Below are 17,549 nucleotides of genomic sequence, written 5' to 3'. Positions count from 1 at the left end.
TGCCCAGCAACAGCCCCAAAACATCACTGCTCTAGAGGAGATCTGCATGGAGGAATGGGCCAAAATACCAGCAACAGTGTGTGAAAACCTTGTGAAGACTTACAGAAAACGTTTGACCTCTGTCATTGCCAACAAAGGGTTTATAACAAAGTATTGAGATAAACTTTTGTTATTGACCAAATACTTATTTTCCACCATAATTTGAAAATAAATTCATTAAAAATCCTACAATGTGATTTGCTGGATTTTTTTTCTCATTTTGTCTGTCATAGTTGAAGTGTACCTATGATGAAAATTACAGGCCTCTCTCATCTTTAAGTGGGAGAACTTGCACAATTGGTGGCTGACTAAATACTTTTTTGCCCCACTGTATGTGGTTTTGAAGAGGTAGGTCTAGGGACACACACACACAGTTGTGCTTTCTGGTCTTAACCTTCAGAATGAGTGTGACCATCTCCTGTGGCACATGGCGTTTCCAAGACGGCGAGTGGCCAGGTGTAATTTACAACCAGGCAGACGTACCACACAAACACACGCACACACACACACACACACACACACACACACACACACACAAACACACACACACACACACACACACACGCACACACACACACAACACACACACGGCAGGGGAAATAAAGCTAGTAAATAACGAGGAGCAAAGCGAGAACAGTGTTATGTGTAAGTGTACAGAGTTAGCACAGGTACGGGGATGATATGGATTGATGGTTTTCCCTCCCTTCTCATCTCCCCCCCCCCCCTCTCCCCCCTCTCCCCCCTCTCTCTCCCCCTCGAAGATAGAGCAGCCTAGTGAGGAACAGTCCGTGTCTAATGGTAGTTCTCCACAGGTCACTGCCTCCTCGTCTGCTACCACATATCTTACTAAATCCATCTTCTGTGACACCACACACACACACACTCGTCCGTCTTTCACAGTCACATACAGACAGACTCACGCCCTGTCAAGTTCTCTCTATTACACCACATACATACACTAATGGACACACATACACTTTCACGTTCAAGCACACATCGAATTCCAGACAGATAACGATTCACACACATCTAACATATACACGACTGTATATTATAGTCTTTCAACCACTGCCTATTTTTGTCTGCCTATGTGTTTATTTCTCTCTTTCACTTCTCCTCTCTCAATGTAATCCTACTCTCTCCATCTCCCCCTTCATATCTCCATCTCCCCCTCCATATCTCCATATCCCCCTCCATATCTCCCTCTCCCCCTCCATATCTCCATCTCCCCCTCCATATCTCCATATCTGTAACGGCGTTCCTCTCTCTCTTCATAAGAAGAGGTGGAGTAGTGATCGAGCCAAGGCGCAGCGGGTTGTGAATACATGATGATTTATTAAATAAACAAAACAGACAAAGACGAAAACGAACTATACTTGATATAACTAACAAAATAACAAAACGATGTAGACAGACCTGAACAAACGAACTTACAAATACACGAAGCACGCTGACACAGGAACAGACTACATAAACGCACGAACAAACCGAAACATTCCCGTATGGTGTAACATCGACACAGACACAGGAGACAATCACCCACAAACAAACAGTGAGAACACCCTACCTAAATATGACTCTTAATTAGAGGAGAACGCAAAACACCTGCCTCTAATTAAGAGCCATACCAGGCAACCAAAACCAACATAGAAACAGATAACATAGACTGCCCACCCAAAACACATGCCCTGACCTAAAACACATACAAAAACAACATAAAACAGGTCAGGACAGTTACAGAACCCCCCCCCCTCAAGGTGCGAACGCCGGGCGCACCAGCACAAAGTCCAGGGGAGGGTCTGGGTGGGCAGTTGACCACGGTGGTGGCTCCGGCTCTGGATGCTGTCCCCACACCACCATAGTCACCCCCCGCTTCTGTCTACCCCTCCCAATGACCACCCTAAAACTCACATCCCCTAAATAAACGGCCAGCACCAGGAGAAGGGGCAGCACCGGGACAAGGGGCAGCACCGGGACAAGGGGCAGCACCGGGACAAGGGGCAGCACCGGGACAAGGGGCAGCACCGGGATAAAGACCAGCACCGGGATAAGGGGCAGCACCGGGACAAGGGGCAGCACCGGGACAAGGGGCAGCACCGGGACAAGGGGCAGCACCGGGACAAGGGGCAGCACCGGGACAAGGGGCAACACCGGGACAAGGGGCAGGTCCCGGCTGATATACTCTGGCAGATCCTGGCTGAGGGACTCTGGCAGGTCTATGCAGGCTGACGGCTCTCGACGCTCATGGCAGGCTGACGGCTCTCGACGCTCATGGCAGGCTGACGGCTCTCGACGCTCATGGCAGGCTGACGGCTCTCGACGCTCATGGCGGGCTGACGGCTCTCGACGCTCATGGCGGGCTGACGGCTCTCGACGCTCATGGCGGGCTGACGGCTCTCGACGCTCATGGCTCTCTGACGGCTCTGGCTGCTCATGGCTCGCTGGAGGCTCTGGCAGATCCTGTCTGGTTGGCGGCTCTGGCAGATCCTGTCTGGTTGGCGGCTCTGGCAGATCCTGTCTGGTTGGCGGCTCTGGCAGATCCTGTCTGGTTGGCGGCTCTGGCAGATCCTGTCTGGTTGGCGGCTCTGGCAGATCCTGTCTGGTTGGCGGCTCTGGCAGATCCTGTCTGGTTGGCGGCTCTGGCAGATCCTGTCTGGCGGACGGCTCTAGCGGCTCCTGTCTGGCGGACGGCTCTAGCGGCTCCTGTCTGGCGGACGGCTCTGTAGGCTCATGGCAGACGGGCGGCTTTGCAGGCTCATGGCAGACGGGCGGCTTTGCAGGCTCATGGCAGGCGGATGGCTCAGACGGCGCTGGGGAGACGGATGGCTCAGATGGCGCTGGGGAGACGGATGGCTCTGGCCGGATACGGCGCACTGTAGACCTGGTGCGTGGTGCCGGAACTGGAGGCACCGGGCTAAGGATAAGCACCTTCCTACTAGTGCGGGGAGCAGGGACAGGGCACACTGTACTCTCAAAGCCTACTCTATCCCTGATGCGAGGTACCGGCACTGGGGACACCGGGCTGAGGACAAGCACATCAGGATTAGTAGGGGGAGAAGATACAGTGTGTTCAGGGCTCTGGAGACGCACAGGAGGCTTTGTGCGTGGTGCCGGAACTGGAGGCACCGAACTGGATACACGCACTACAGAGAGAGTGCGTGGAGGAGGAACTGGGCTCAGGAGACGCACTGGTAGCCTAGTGCGTAGTGTAGGCACTGTAGGTACTAGGCTGGGGCGGGGAGGTGGCACCGGAAATACCGGACCGTGGAGGCGTACTGGCACTCTTGAGCATTGAGCCTGCCCAACCTTACCTGGTTGAATGCTCCCGGTCGCCCGACCAGTGCGGGGAGGTGGAATAACCCGCACCGGCCTATGTAGGCGAACCGGGGAAACCATGCGTAAGGCCGGTGCCATGTATGCCGGCCCGAGGAGACGCACTGGAGACCAGACGCGTTGAGCCGGCCTCATGACACCTGGCTCAATACCCAATCTAGCCCTACCAGTGCGGGGAGGTGGAATAACCCGCACTGGGCTATGCACTCGTACAGGAGACACCGTGCGCTCTACTGCGTAACACGGCACCTGCCCGTACTCCCGCTCTCCACGGTAAGCCTGGGAAGTGGGCACAGGTCTCCTACCTGCCCTTGGCCCACTACCTCCTAGCCCCCCCCAATAAATTTTTGGGAATTACTTACGGGCTTTTTGGGCTTCCGTGCCAGATGCGTTCCCTCATAGCTCCGGTTCCTCTCTCCGGTAGCCTCTGCTCTCCTCAGTGCCTCCAGCTGTTCCCATGGCTTTTCGGGCTTCCAGCCACGTCTCCTTGCTGCCTCCTCAAACCACCGCTCCTGGGCTTTAGCTGCCTCCCTCTCTTCCTGAGAGCGGCGATTCTCTCCTGCCTTAGCCCAGGGACCCTCTCCATTCAATATCTGCTCCCAAGTCCAGAAGTCCTTGTTGCCCTGTCCCTTACTCCGTTGACTCCGCTGCTTGGCTCTGGTATGGTGGGTGATTCTGTAACGGCGTTCCTCTCTCTCTTCATAAGAAGAGGTGGAGTAGTGATCGAGCCAAGGCGCAGCGGGTTGTGAATACATGATGATTTATTAAATAAACAAAACAGACAAAGACGAAAACGAACTATACTTGATATAACTAACAAAATAACAAAACGATGTAGACAGACCTGAACAAACGAACTTACAAATACACGAAGCACGCTGACACAGGAACAGACTACATAAACGCACGAACAAACCGAAACATTCCCGTATGGTGTAACATCGACACAGACACAGGAGACAATCACCCACAAACAAACAGTGAGAACACCCTACCTAAATATGACTCTTAATTAGAGGAGAACGCAAAACACCTGCCTCTAATTAAGAGCCATACCAGGCAACCAAAACCAACATAGAAACAGATAACATAGACTGCCCACCCAAAACACATGCCCTGACCTAAAACACATACAAAAACAACATAAAACAGGTCAGGACCGTTACAATATCCCCCTCCATATCTCCCTCTCCCCCTCCATATCTCCATCTCCCCCTCCATATCTCCATCTCCCCCTCCATATCTCCATATCCCCCTCCATATCTCCATATCCCCCTCCATATCTCCATCTCCCCCTCCATATCTCCATCTCCCCCTCCATATCTCCATATCCCCATCTCCCCCTCTTTCATCTCTCCATCTCCCCCTCTCTCCATCTCCCCTCTTTTCATCTCCCTCCTCCATCTCTTCCTCTCTCCATCTCCCCCTCTTTCATCTCTCCATCTCCCCCTCTCTCCATCTCTCCATCTCCCTCTCTCCATCTCCCAATATTTTAATCTCTCCACCTACCCCTCTCTCCATCCCTCCATCTCCCTCTCTCCATCTCCCTCCTCCCTCTCCTCTCTTCATTTCCCCTCTTTCATCTCTCCATCTCCCCCTCTCTCCATCTCCCTCTCTCCATCTCCCACTCTCCCCCTCTCTCCATCTTTTCATCTCTCCACCTACCCCTCTCTCCATCCCTCCATCTCCCTCTCTCCATCTCTCCATGGATATCTAAGACTCTATACGTTATGCGTGGTCCCTCATCAGCTGACTTCTTGGTGACCACCAGTCTTCCTGGGCTTCCCTCTGTTCCTATTGTCCTCCATTATATCCACAACTTCTCCATCCCAGGTCCGTGGCAGACCGTGGTACAGTATGGGGGTCTGTGTCCAGACTGAAGGCAAACAGAGAGACAACTGTTTAAACAGGGGCGTGCTGAGAGAGACCCAGGCAGAGAGACCCAGGCAGAGAGACCCAGGCAGAGAGACCCAGGCAGAGAGACCCAGGGAGAGAGACCCAGGGAGAGAGACCCAGGGAGAGAGACCCAGGAAGAGAGGCCCAGGGAGAGAGACCCAGGGAGAGAGACCCAGGCAGAGAGAACCAGGGAGAGAGACCCAGGGAGAGAGACCTAGGGAGAGAGACCCAGGGAGAGAGACCCAGGGAGAGAGACCCAGGGAGAGAGACCCAGGCAGAGAGAACCAGGGAGAGAGATCTAGGGAGGGAGACCCAGGGATTGAGACCCAGGGAGAGAGACCTAGGGAGAGAGACCCAGGGAGAGAGATCTAGGGAGAGAGACCCAGGCAGAGAGACCCAGGGAGAGAGACCCAGGGAGCGAGACCCAGGGAGAGAGACCTAGGGAGAGAGAACCAGGGAGAGAGACCCAGGGAGAGAGATCTAGGGAGAGAGACCCAGGCAGAGAGACCCAGGGAGAGAGACAGCAATAACCACCAGGCTGGAGAGAGGGAGACCCTCTTACGATGGCTCCTTCATCATGTCTGTAGACACACACTTACACCCTTGATAAACACACACACTCACACAAGCGCACACACCCTCAATAAACACACCAGGCCAAAGTGTCTAACGAGGCCAACCCAAGAGCTACCCAACCCTAAATCCAACAAAGGGGGTATTATGTTCAAATTGTACCAGTGAACAATGAAATAAGCTATTGATAACAATTAAATTAGATATAATAGTGTCTACAATTACCTACTTATTGTTCAGTATCTTAAAAGATAAGCTTCAATGAAGGCACATTAAAATAAAACCGATTGCAAACAATTTAATTTGATAGCTTTTTACCAAAAGACAGCCAGTTCCTCAAACACTTAAATGAAGAAAATAAGGCGAATTACCATTAGCTGAGTGCTTTCCAAAAACTCATTTGTAAACTCAATTTAAGTTCATCAAAAGATGCAAGAGATACATGAATACTACGTTCAATTTAATGTCTGTTGCATTCTTTGATGAAGTTAAATTGCGTTTACAAATGAGTTTCTTTCTTTGTGCGACACCAAGGGTATACGTTAGGTCCACATACCCCTACCGCGCTACTTTAAACGGACGGCAGCAGTGACTGTATGCATGTGTGCCTCATCTCTCATTAACCTCATTGGCTGAGCAGATGTCTCAATTCAGGTAGCTTTGTTCACACACATGTACTGGCAACTTCTGCGCTAATCAATTGCAAACACTACATGTGCATGTAGTGATACACAGCAAAAATACCCACCACACACAGAATACAGCAAAAATACCCACCACACACAGAATAGAGCAAAAATACCCACCGCACACAGAATACAGCAAAAATACCCACCGCACACAGAATAGAGCAAAAATACCCACCGCACACAGAATAGAGCAAAAATACCCACCACACACAGAATAGAGCAAAAATACCCACCACACACAGAATAGAGCAAAAATACCCACCACACACAGAATAGAGCAAAAATACCCACCACACACAGAATAGAGCAAAAATACCCACCACACACAGAATAGAGCAAAAATACCCACCACACACAGAATAGAGCAAAAATACCCACCACACACAGAATAGAGCAAAAATACCCACCGCACACAGAATACAGCAAAAATACCCACCGCACACAGAATACAGCAAAAATACCCACCGCACACAGAATACAGCAAAAATACCCACCGCACACAGAATACAGCAAAAATACCCACCGCACACAGAATACAGCAAAAATACCCACCGCATACAGAATACAGCAAAAATATCCACCGCATACAGAATACAGCAAAAATATCCACCGCATACAGAATACAGCAAAAATATCCACCGCATACAGAATACAGCAAAAATATCCACCGCATACAGAATACAGCAAAAATACCCACCGCATACAGAATACAGCAAAAATACCCACCGCACACAGAATACACTCTCCATTTTGTGTTAAAAAAGCAGCCTTGTTTCGCTCTCTGTTCTCTTGAAACAGGATTGAAACAGCTTGAATCAAGCCGAGCTATCAAACTCCCAGTATGCTCGATGCTAAGGCACACACGGAGTGGCGGGCATAGGCCTACTGTACTGCAATGTCTTTGGCTATCAAACTATCAAAGTGGGGCCTCTCTGTGTTGCAGCAGTCCTCTGTGTATTGAGCCAAAAACCATGTCAAATGGCAACGTCCAAAGCGGTCCAACGCCTAAAACTAAACTAGCGTAGCGGCTGGGCTATTGAATTGGCTGAGCGTATGCTAATGCTGTTGCGGCAGCTCAATGCCAAAGCAGATGTCAAAGCTATCGGTGATGCTAATTGGCTAAGGCTGTAGCATGAAGCTAAATAGCATCAGTGAATCTCCTGTCCTTCTGTTATAGGAATCTGAAGGCTTTCCGGTAACTTCAAATGGAGTTCTCAACTTGGTTCTGAGGTCCTACTGCTCTTCATTGAGATACCACTGACCTGATGCGGAATGGAGGGGTTGAAATATTGCCTTGAATTCTTCCTTTCAAACACTGTACTGTACACACCAGTGACAACCTCAAGGAGGGACGCAGTGGAGGAAGGATAGTAGGACAAAAGGAGGGAAGGACAATCCCTGTGGTCTCAGCCAAACTTCAGCACAGGGATGAATTGCCAAAGTATTTGATCATGGCTGTACACCACCACAGTGTAGCCTGTGTCGTGATAAGCTGTAGCGAGACCTCACGGTGTCTGGAGGTGTTTTCACACAGCTGTTCCACGGGATAGAGCCTTCACTCTGCAGTGGATCGGTGTGTGACAGACAGACGGAGCAGTCGGCTGCGGACCAAACATCTTTATCAACGCTCCATCACTGAGCTGGAGACACGACTGGCTGACAGGTGTTACTGTACACTGGGACAATGTGTGCGTGTGTTACATTCCAGATGGGCTCTTGGCTTCAACCTTTACTGAATACATGACCCCAGTGTATAGCCCAACCGAGAGCTGGGAAAGCTGACTTTTCAAGTTCTATTACGGGACTTCTTTGAGTAAAGATATGAGAAATATACTAAACTCATAACAATGTGCAGTGTTCACAAGCCAATGTTTCAAACAAAATAATTTAGGAGGAGAGAGAGCAAGAGAAATCAAGATAAATTAGAGAGAGAGATGGAGAGAGAGAGAGAGAGTGAGAGAAAAAGCTATAGAGAAAGAGAGAGAGGGAAAAAGCTAGAGAGAGAAAGAGAGAGAGCATTAGCGAGCACTAAAGAGAGAGAGAGTGCTAGTGAGCACTAGAGAGAGAGAGAGAGAGCCCGCTAGTGAGCACTAGAGAGAGAGAAAGAGAGAGCCCGCTAGTGAGCACTAGAGAGAGAGAGAGAGAGCACTAGTGAGCGCTAGAGAGAGAGAGAGAGAGAGAGAGAGAGAGAGAGCACTAGCGAGCGCTAGAGAGAGAGAGGGAGAGACTCAATTGGTGGGTCAGAGAGTCAGGAGGAGCCAGGGGGTCAAACGAATTCCACTGTGCAGGCCCACCGATTCAGGACTAGATTAATATCAGGGAGAAAAGGCTTGGACTGCAGGTCCACAGAGTCTACAGAGTCTGGACTAGAACAATATCAGGGAGAAAAGTCTTGGACTGCAGGTCCACAGAGTCTACAGAGTCTGGACTGGAACAATATCAGGGAGAAAAGGCTTGGACTGCAGGTCCACAGAGTCTACAGAGTCTGACCTAGAACAATATCAGGGAGAAAAGGCTTGGACTGCAGGTCCACAGAGTCTACAGAGTCTGGACTGGAACAATATCAGGGAGAAAAGGATTGGACTGCAAGTCCACAGAGTCTACAGAGTCTGGACTGGAATCAATGGCAGGGAGAACAGTCTTGGACTGCAGGTCCACAGAGTCTACAAAGTCTGGACTGGAACGAAGGCAGGGAGAAAAGGCTTGGACTGCAGGTCCACAGAGGCTACAGAGTCTGGACTGGAACAATAGCAGGCAACAAGAATAGCATATTCAAAACAGACCCATGGTTTCAGAACGGGAAGGCAATATAATCGTAAAAAAACATGCTCTATATAGCCTGCAAAGTGCATACTAATCCCCTCCCCAGCCCTCCAAAGGCACATGTACAATAGAGCGATAGAGTCCTTCTAATCTTTAAAAGCTTGTAAACCCTCCATACATTTCCCCTTTCCCGCTTTTGCCCAGCCTGGGGTTAATCAAAGGGGATAAATCAGGACTGGAGACAGTTACAGTATTAGACATGCACAACCAGTCACCCTGCGGGCAATTAACCACAATTAAAGTTATACATTTATGATGTCTGCAACTCGCATTACAAAGGAGTAATTGCCTCAGTAGCTTTTTAAGGCTTTGGCAGAGACAGTCTATAATAGACGGCTGGCTAGTTATGGGGGCTGCCCAAAAAACATGTTTTACAGAGAACAACTAGACACAGCACTAATGAATGAATGACAAGAGGCTGGGGCGCCACCAAATCCACTCCCTATTCTTCTTTCATTGGCCGTCGTGAGCTTCGAGCTTCGAAGCCAAAGCACCAGCACCGATAAAGAACTGTATCCTACTTTGATATTCCAGTGGACAGGCAGATTCTTTCCACCACACCATTGTTCTATTCGATTCCTTTGCGATGTGTTTCACAACCATCGTCAGTCAGGGTGTCACTGCGTTTCATAGACAGCGGATGATGAAATGATGACACGCCGAAGACAGACGGAGGGAAGGTCAATCGGTGTAGTTGCGGTTGGGTCAACCATAACGTCAGGTGGTCAACGTTGGAGGTCTTGACCTGAGGTGAGTGGTGAGCAGGTGTGGACCAGAGGTCCAGCTGGTTCAGACGTTCTACACTGCTGGTCGTTGACCTCACAGTGGAACGTTCAGCAGGGTGCTCAACTCAGAGTCAGATCTCATTATAGCAGAGGAAATCCTCTGGACCGTATAGGGCTGTGCATGAAGAGGGTTGCATGCAGCTTCTTTTCTTCACTGGCGACAAAAACGACCTGTGATTGGTCAAAACCTTTGTGATGTTGTACGGGCCCGAGAAAGCCCGATGCAACTGTAGGCTGTAGAACGATCCGATGGGATATTGGTCTGAGAGTGTCCTCTATACAACTGTAGACTGTAGAACGATCAGATGGGATATTGGTCTGACAGTGTCCTCTATACGTCTGTAGGCTGTAGAACGATCCGATGGGATATTGGTCTGAGAGTGTCCTCTATACAACTGTAGGCTGTAGAACGATCAGATGGGATATTGGTCTGACAGTGTCCTCTATACAACTGTAGGCTGTAGAACGATCAGATGGGATATTGGTCTGAGAGTGTCCTCTATACTAGTGGAAGCCCCATGGACTGCGAGCTGACTCCATCCTCACACGGCGAGGTGGGCCGTTCAAACAGAACACTACCTTTCCGTCTACACTTGTCCTTACCCACCAAACACTCCATTAAGGCGCTGTGTGTGAGACCTGAGAACGTGCTGACCGTGCCCTCAGACTGGGAGAGATAACTGGTTCTATGAATCCGAGGGGTTTAGGGAGATCCAGTGAATGGAGAGAGAGAGAGAGAGAGAGAGAGAGAGAGAGAGAGAGAGAGAGAGAGAGAGAGAGAGAGAGAGAGAGAGAGAGAGAGAGAGAGAGAGAGAGAGAGAGAGAGAGAGAGAGAGAGAGAGAGAGAGAGAGAGAGAGAGAGAGAGAGAGAGAGAGAGAGAGAGAGAGAGAGAGAGAGAGAGAGAGAGAGAGAGAGAGAGAGAGAGAGAGAGAGAGAGAGAGAGAGAGAGAGAGAGAGAGAGAGAGAGAGGAGAGGAGAGGAGAGGAGAGAGAGGAGAGGAGAGGAGAGAGAGAGAGAGAGAGAGAGAGAGAGAGAGAATCCTGTGTGGAGGCAGTAAGGAACGGGAGCTCAGCTCAGGGTTCTGTAACAGGCTCCTATATGCGCAGACACACCTCTGTGGCAGACCCTGATGGACAGCATTAAGAGGAAAACCTGAGGCTGGCCAGATGTTTATTCATAAGCTGCTGGGCATCAGCTGCCCGTGACAGGTAAAGAAGAGGTTAGAGCCCACCTTGGTAGCTAACCCACACACCAACACACATACACCAACACACACACAGACAGGAGGTGTCCACTAATATGCAGAGCAGCTACCTTACACTCATAGCACTCGTCAGGCTAGAAAATAAAGCAGCTCTAATACTGTCACGCCCTGACTTTAGTTATATTTGCTTTCTTTATTATTTGGTTAGGTCAGAGTGTGACAAGGGGTGGGTTGTTTAGTTTTTGTCTTGTCTAGGGTTTTTTGTTATCTATGGGGATTTTTTATTGTCTAGGGGTTGTAGGTTTAGGGTGGCCTGAGTGGGTTCCCAATCAGAGACAGCTGTTTATCGTTGTCTCTGATTCGGGAGCCTATTTAGGTTGCCATTTTCCATGTTGGTTTTGTGGGTAGTTGTCCATGTTTAGTTGCCTGTGAGCACTACGTTGGCGTCACGGTTTGTGTTGTTGTTTTTGTGAGTTTGTTAAAGTGTTCTTTGTTTAAATAAATAGAGGAATGGATTCTAATCACACTGCGCCTTGGTCCACTCCTTTAAACGGCCGTGACAAATACAAAAGCTACAACCTTCACAATACTTGAGACATATTCTGAATTATTAAAGATTCTATACAAACATAATGTGGTAATAACGTTCTGTCTAGCTGTAAGTGTTTATTTAGTAATGATAGATGTACAATTAATATTTGGGTCAAGTCTTTAACAAAACCTTAGAAAGTTGACAACGTGTAACCTATAACAAAAGGGCGGCTGTAATTTCAGTCTGGAGATTGCCTTTACACACTCAGGTTTCCGTGGCGATTAATGACTTAATTATAATCAATGACCTTGTTAATGGACTAATGGGGTGTGAATGGTACTGAAAGGTGTCCATGTGTTCTAGGCTTTGGGACAAGTTGGAAATGTTCTTTTTTCTACACCCCCCTCCCAACATTTCAGATATTTTCACACGACCCTCCCCCTTGTACTGTAGAAAAAAATTGCGCGCCCACCCCCCTCATAGAATTAACTCAAAATGATGTTCACAACCACAAATAACAATAACGGTAGCGACGCGGTGTTTCCAAACTTCAGTCTACTTTGGTGGCACAGTCGATGCCACGCAGGACTAAGGGCCAGAAGGTTGAAGGTTCTCTGACCTCCATAGGAACTAACTCTCCCTGGCTGTATCATTACACTACGATCAGAGCCGGCTGCAGACAATGATCAGCTAGGTGGAAATCACATTTTTCAACATTTTGATGCTCTATTTATAATTATAAACCGGGTGGTTCGAGCCCTGAATGCTGATTGGCTGAAAGCCAGTGTGACCAAAAATGTATTTTTACTGTTCTAATTGGTAAACAGTTTATAATAGCAATAAGGCACATCTGGTTTGTGTTATATGGCCAACATACCACAGCTAACGGCTTCGGGCACTTCAACATCATGGTTTGCAATTTCAACACCACAATCTGCACAGTTTGGATGCTGGAACTACATGTTGGACGAATGTGCTCTGGTAGCCTACAGTAAACCTCTGAAGTAGCCTAATCAGATCGCAACATTGTGACTGGCTGTGTTCATGACACACATAAAAGGTGATACATTAAACAAGTTAAATGACTAATATTGAGGCTATATTGAAGCGTTAGGTTGTAGGTGTACGAGGGACGGCCACTTGGATGGGAGAGGAGGCAGAACGCGCCTCAAGCTTTCCTGAATAACTGGGCCTGCTGGAAGCATATGTGGCCACATTATTATCGGACGACTTGGGAGAATGATGATGTGCATCTCAGTGTCAGAAAGACATCTCAGTGTCAGATCTTAAAAGACATTCAGACTGGCCTGCTACTGTGTGATTCTGGACCGTATAAAATCATGCCAGCCCAGGAACTCCACATCTGTCGTTTTCACCTGTGGGATCGTCTGAGACCAGCCACTTAGACAGCTGATGAAACTGAGGAGTATTTCTGTCTGTAATAAAGCCCTTTTATGGGGAAAAACTCATTCTGATTGGCTGGGCCTGGCTCCCCCGTGGGTGGGCCTTTGCCCTTCCAGGCTCACCCACGGCTGCGCCCCTGCCCAGTCATGTGAAATCCATCGAATTTATTTCAATTGACTGATTTTCTTCTATGAACTCTAACTCAGTAAAATCGTTAACATTGTTGCACGTTGCGTTTATATTTATGTTCAGTAAACATCCAGACTGGCCAGCTACTGTGTGTTTCTGGACCTCATAAACTGTCGAGAGTATAGGTCCACAACTGATTCAAATGGAATGAATGTAACGACATATTCAAATCACAGGGCTTTTCCTCCGTTATTTCATGACATTTTCACTGCAGTTTACAGCCTAGGGTAGAATGTTGTACTCACTTGAAAACAATAATGCAATGATTCATCGTGGTGTTGCAGGACAGTCTAGGTAGGATGCTTGTATTGTCCCTAAACAAGATCAATGGGGGAGCTTTTTGAGCTGGTTGTCTTCATGCACTGTCCTGGCCCCTCCGTTCATATTGAACATTGGTGTATATATATTACAGATCTGGACAAACGATCCACCGACCACTAATATATAGGACTTCAACAGAGCTGGTGAAGCTCTGTGTACGGGCATCACCTTTTGCAGTCAGTTATGTTCGGTACAAATACAAAAACAACAGCCGACAGATGAAATGAGCTGTTGACCGAGAGGAACGTTAACATTGGACTTGAGTGTTTTACTGATGCTCCTCGGATAGAACGCAGACAATCCCCTTCTGGAACCTCAAGGTGCGGTGGGACATTGTGCAGTGTTGTCGGATTTTTAATAGCATGTTACTATTACCTGTTGGGTACTTCTGTGTAAAACCTCATGGCCATCTCTACAGCCCCACAGTGGTCTGGGTGGTTGGAGGGCTTGGTTTTACTTCAGACCTGCACATAAACACAGACAGAGAGAGAGAGAGAGAGCGCGAGAGAGAGAGAGAGAGAGAGAGAGCATGGAAAGGTAGGGTTTACAGGGGAAAAGAAAGGAAGAAAGATGCAATTTAGAGGAGACAACAACTAAACATCATCAGGCTGCCCCCTAATAGGCTTGTTTTCTCTGCAGTACAGAAAGAGAAACAGAGAGAGAGAGGATCATTGTCTAACATAGATATCACTCTGCAGGTATACTGAGCCATAGGCAACCACTGTGCCTTGGCTTGATTCCTAATCTGGAGAGTGTCTGGACCAGCGTTGCTGTCTGGGTGAGTGAAGGGACACTTAAGTGAGAGCGCGGATCCTTCAGTGGGGGACACATTGAGGTCGTTTGGTCTGGGGCGATGCCTATGGGCAGAGGGTGGCAGAAATACTTTTTTATCTACCCCCCACAGAACATGTTGAGAATATAGAATACGTTTTACCAGGTACGCCAAATAATAGAGGCCTATACTATCGTACAAAGCAAAGTGTTCAGTGTTGATTTTTCAGGTAAACATTTCTAGTACTGATTCAGGAGTTACATTAACTCTGTAAGAGTGAAATTAACACCCAGTAGTGTAAAATAAACCCCAGTAATGGTGTTAAAAAACAGAGTTATTGTTGTTCCAATAGGATTCCAATAGGAATTGCACGTAATTTCGTAAGCCAGCATAATGGGATTTGCAGGCCTGATGTGGCCTGTAAACCAGGAGTTTTCTCGGGTAAAACTAGGCCATCAGTAAGGACTTATGATATATGCAATGTATTGTCATGAAGTTTAATTTTATTGATACTCATTTGGTCAAATCCACAGGCCTTTAAAAGGAAAGAATTCAATAATCATGTCTCTAACGAATACAGTCATGGATGGTAACTCTACAATTCACTCAAAAAGAAAAGGCCGCATGGGGAAATATACAAATAAGGCTTTACACCATACAGTGTTAAAACAACACCCAAAATGACTTACTGTAACAGTGTTTTTGTCAAACACTAACTCTAGATCAACACTAGTGTTGAATAGAGATAACACAGTGAGTGTTAATTACCCCATAGTGTTACATTTGAGCAACACCGACAAGTGTAATGCAGTGTACATGTTTTACACTACGGTGTGTTACATTAACACTCAAAATGAGTACTTTTTCACTCTGTAGAGTGGGACCACATGTGCTCGGAGATAGTGTTAAACTGAACTCTTTAAGTGTTGATTTAACACAGCAAAATGTAAAATAGAACATCACCAACTGATTCTTGTTCTCCAATCAATAGACCAAACATGCTGAGCAGGGGTTGAAGGTCAAAGTGAGAACAAACAGATACTCCATTTTGATCAGGGTCTTCTGAACCTTTCGGTTCAGATCAATCACGCCGTTCTAACTAGAATTGCTACAGTTCATTTTATGAATATTTAATAGAATGACTTGTGATTGCGTCGGATTGTATGTGTCTGATAACAGTTGACACACACCTGGAAATGTCTGCGTAAGAATGTGTCTCTGTTTTCCTCACCCACTGCTTTCAGTAAACTAATGCAGTGTTCAAACACACACCCGAGTCATGTTCATCATTTAAGCATTAAGATGAATTGGAAGAGCTAAAACTCCTTTGGTTTTACAACCCGACAGGCGCTTAGGAAGTCTCACAGGGGAACATATTTTGTTTGCTCAGTACTTACGCAGCGCGAGTTAAGTCTATGATCAGACTTAGAAGAAATGTTAGCGCCTCCACAATCCACCATGTACTCTGCTTTTATTGCCTTGAAACAGGGCCTTATGTTATTACCTTTTAGGCCCAGTCCTGATGGATTCCAACATATTACTCCAGTGTCGGACCAGAACACCTCATACAGATGAAAGGCTAAGACTAAACACGATCCCCAACTAATTTCCAATACTCTCTCTCTCAATACTCTCTCTCTCTCTCTCTCTCCCAATACTCTCTCTCTCTCCCAATACCCCTCTCTCATACCCCTCCTCTAATACCCCTCCCTCTCTCAAACCCCTCTCTCTCTCATACCCCTCACTCTCTCATACCCCTCTCTCGCTCATACCCCACTCTCATACCCCTCCCTCACATACCCCTCTCTCAATACCCCTCTCTCTCTCATACCCCTCTCTCATACCCCTCTCTCTCACATACCCCTCTCTCTCAATACTCTCTCTCTCTCCCTCAATACCCTCTCTCTCAATACCCTCTCTCTCTCAATACTCTCTCTCTCACTCATACCCCTCCTTCTCATACCCCTCCCTTTCATACCCCTCTCTCTCCCAATACCCTCTCCCTCCCATACCCCTCTCTCTCACTCATACCCCTCTCTCTCTCAATACCCTCTCTCTCTCAATACCCTCTCTCTCTCAATACCCTCTCTCTCTCAATACCCTCTCTCTCTCATACCCCTCTCTCTCTTCATACCCCTCTCTCCTCAATACAACCTCCTCTCTCCAATACCCTCTCCCTCTCAATACCCCTCTCTCCCATACCTCCATACACTCTCTACTCATACTCCCCTACTCTCTCTCAATACACTCTCTCTCTCTCAATACTCTCTCTCTCTCTCATACCCCTCTCTCTCTCATACCCCTCTCTCATACCCCTCCCTCTCATACCCCTCTCTCATACCCCTCTCTCTCTCATACCCCTCTCTCTCTCATACCCCTCTCTCTCTCATACCCCTCTCTCTCTCATACCCCTCCCTCTCATACCCCTCTCTCTCTCATACCCCTCTCTCTCTCATACCCCTCTCTCTCTCATACCCCTCTCTCTCATACCCCTCTCTCTCATACCCCTCTCTCTCATACCCCTCTCTCTCATACCCCTCTCTCTCTCATACCCCTCTCTCTCATACCCCTCTCTCTCATACCCCTCTCTCTCTCATACCCCTCTCTCTCTCATACCCCTCCTTCTCATACCCCTCCCTTTCATACCCCTCTCTCTCTCATACCCACTCACAACCCTCTCTCTCTCAATACACCTCTCTCTCCCAATACCCCTCATCTCAATACCCCACTCTCTCATACCCCTCCTCTCACATACCCCTCTCTCTCATACCCCATACTCTCTCTCAATACACTCTCTCTCCCAATACTCTCTCTCAATACTCTCTCTCTCTCAATACTCTCTCTCTCATACCCCCTCACTCATACCCCTCTCTCATACCCCTCCCTCTCATACCCCTCCTCTCTCATACCCCCTCCTCTCATACCCCTCCCTCTCATACCCCTCTCTCTCTCATACCCCTCTCTCTCTCTCAAATACCCCTCTCTCTC

The 17,549-nt window shown here is 48.0% G+C and overlaps 1 protein-coding gene across 2 annotated transcripts in view; it reads right to left on the bottom strand.

The window, feature by feature from the left end:
• LOC129841128 (teneurin-3-like) overlaps window positions 1-17,549 on the bottom strand; it is a 570,942-nt gene that overhangs the window by 299,205 nt on the left and 254,188 nt on the right. For both annotated transcript variants that reach the window (XM_055909241.1, XM_055909243.1), the window contains one exon: window positions 14,165-14,253. The gene's annotated coding sequence lies outside the window, so the exon portion shown is untranslated. The remainder of the gene's footprint in view (window positions 1-14,164; window positions 14,254-17,549) is intronic.

Source organism: Salvelinus fontinalis, chromosome 42 (assembly GCF_029448725.1).
Source record: "Salvelinus fontinalis isolate EN_2023a chromosome 42, ASM2944872v1, whole genome shotgun sequence".
Classification (NCBI taxonomy): domain Eukaryota; kingdom Metazoa; phylum Chordata; class Actinopteri; order Salmoniformes; family Salmonidae; genus Salvelinus; species Salvelinus fontinalis.
This window is presented reverse-complemented; position numbering and strand designations above follow the sequence as displayed.